Here is a 3,049-nt window from a genome sequence, read left to right as displayed (position 1 = left end):
GATAAAATAGGAGGTCAGATGATACAGACCTCAGACACATGTCTGGACACTGAATGAGCATTGTTGTGCCCACAGGAAAAGTGGGTTTTGGAGGATCGATCAGTCGTTCTTGCGGTGAAAGAAGGAAAAGGGGTTGACTGGTGGGGGGTTGTCTGTGTGTCCACTCTCGCCTGGGGGATAGCTCCACCACAGAAAACCGGTCCCCTTTGTTAAAGTCACAGTCGGTGACTTTTAAAGGATTTCGAAGGACAACGAGAAGATCGATGGCGTCAGCTCACCTGAAGACTCAAATCTCTCCCTTTCTCTCTCTCCATCACTACTCAACTCAATACCACGAACTGAACTGAACTGAACTTTACTCATCATCGTAAGACTGTATCTTTTTACCCCTAGACTTAAAGAAGCTTGGTTTTTCATACATATATTTCCACACTTACTGATATATTTACTTAAATGTATAATCATTGCTAACCTGTTTAATTTACCTACATTTATATGACTGTATTGCATAGTCACTAATAAATATTATTAGACTATAGCAATACTGGACTCCAAAGTGTTTCCATCTCTGCTGGTTCTTTATTCCCATCACGGGGTACGTGACAGTTGACCACCATGATACGGAGCTCTTCCAATCAATTGGTCAACTAAGGAAAATATTCTCAGACCTGTTGAGACTTACTGGACCTTTCTGTGGCAAGAAACGGTGGACAGATTGCTAGTAGACTTCAGGTCAATATTCCCTCGAATTTGTAATGACCAATGTGCACAAAAATCTTGTGCTGTGTATTTTTTTGCCCAGTGACAACACGTGTGTACTGAACAATTTCTTCAATAAAAACAGTTTAAGTAAGCCAGTTCTCAAATCTGCAGACAAATCGTCGCAAACTCCATGTTGTCAGCACTGTCCACATCAGAAACCGGAAAAGGAAATGTGATTGTGTACGATACTTAACATGCCAACAAGGTAGAGTGTGACACTTCTTGTGTGCAGTTTAAATTCCTTTGTGCACAGTAGCAAAAGATGTGTGTGTGCACACTCATGCACACCTTACAGGGAACATTGCTTCAGGGGAATAGGAAGATGTTCAAGGATATACGTGCCAAGTATACTCTTTGTTAGATAAGGAAACCAGAACTGTGCATAATGCTCCAGGTGTAGTCTCTCTGAGCCCTTGTACAACTGTAGCCAATGTACACAAAAACCTCTCGCAAGGTAAGTCAACAAAACACCCACTTTCCGCACCTGTGTGCTGGCTTTCAGTGACTGGTGTGCAACAGCACCCAAATTCCCTTGCAGATCAGTATTTCCTCATCCATCGATCTTCAAGTAGAACCCTCCTTTTCTGGTTCCCCCAGTGAAGTCATCTGCACGGTCACTCAGCTTCTCACAACTGATCTCACCTTGCTTTTCGCCATCAATTAATTTAGAATTATGAATTTTGGTTCCCTCATCCAGCTTATTAATATGTATTGTGAAAAGTTGGGACCCAAGCTCTGATCATTGTGGGACCCCCAATCCCTACTGTTTCCTGACCAATTCTCAATTCACACCAGTATTTTATCCCCACCCCTTGTGCTTGTACACCAGCCCCCCGGTAGGATTTTATCAAGGTGCTTCTGAAAATCAAAATGCAACACATCCATTGATTTTCTCTTTTCTCTAGTTATATCCTCAAAAAACAGCTCCAATGCTTATTTTTAAAAAAGTTTTTTATATTTTGGATGCAATTCTAGCCATAGTTTTGAATTGAATTGACTTTATTACTTACATCCTTCATATACATGAGGAGTAAAAATCTCTATGTTGCGTCTCCATCTAAATGTGCAATGTGCAATTTATAGTAATTTATAATAAATATTATCTACAACAGGACAGTCAATATAACATAGAAATACAGTTGTGTCAGCATGAGTTAATCAGTCTGATGGCCTGGTGGAAGAAGCTGTTCTGGAACCTGTTGGTCCTGGCTTTTATGCTGTGGTACTGCTTCCTGGATGGTAGCAGCTGGTATAGATTGTGGTTGGGGTCACTTGTGTCCCCAATGATCCTTCGGGCCCTTTTTACACACCTGTCTCTGTAAATGTTCTGAATAGAGGGAAGTTCACATCTACAGATGCTCTGGGCTGTCTGTACCACTCTCTGCAGAGTCCTGTGATTGAGGGAAGTACAGTTCCCATACCAGGCAGTGATGCAGCCAGTCAGGGTGCTCTCAATTGTGCCCCTGTAGAAAGTCCTGAGGATTTGGGGACCCATACCAAACTTCCTCAGCCACTTGAGGTGAAAGAGGCGCTGTTGTGCCTTTTCCACCACACAGCCGGTATGTACAGACCATGTGAGATCCTTGGTGATGTTTATGCTGAGGAAATTAAAGCTGTTCACCCTCTCAACCCCAGATCCATTGATGTCTATAGAGGTGAGCCTGTCTCCTTCCTCCTGTAATCCACAACCAGCTCCTTTGTTTTTGTGACATTGAGTATTATTTTGTAAGCCATTATCAGGTCACTTTTCCTTCTGTATTTTTGCACTAGGAGGCAATGTATAACTGGAGCAGTTCCTTTCCTTCAGATCTATGGTTTTAGTTCCGGTCTATCAACTGAAGTTAACCAACCCCAACACCACCAGCAGGAAAGATGGCAGAGAGCCACAGTCATCACCACCTGGATACTGTAAGGTGAAGGCAAGGAAGGTGTTACCTACCAGATGAAACGGGTGCGGGCAGGGGAAATCTATAGAAGTTAAAGGTGAAAGGTGAAATGTTTAAGGGAAACATGAGGGGGAGCTTCTTCACTCAGAGGGTGGTGAGAGTGTGGGACAAGCTGCCAGGAGAAGTGGTAGTTTCAGGTTCAATTTCAACACTTAAGAGTAGTTTGACGGATGGGAGGGGTTTGGAAGGCTATGGTCCAGATGCAGGTTGATGGGACGAGGTAGAATAATAGTTCAGCATGGACTAGATGGGCCGAAGGGCCTGTTTCTGTGCTGTGGTGGTCTATGACTCTCAGAGATGCAGGACACTGGAACTGACGGTGAGATAACAGAGGAAGCAGA

This window comes from Mobula birostris, unplaced genomic scaffold (genome assembly GCF_030028105.1).
Source record: "Mobula birostris isolate sMobBir1 unplaced genomic scaffold, sMobBir1.hap1 scaffold_379, whole genome shotgun sequence".
Lineage (NCBI taxonomy): Eukaryota > Metazoa > Chordata > Chondrichthyes > Myliobatiformes > Myliobatidae > Mobula > Mobula birostris.
The sequence above is the reverse complement of the archived record's forward strand: the minus strand, read 5'-3'. Positions refer to the sequence as shown.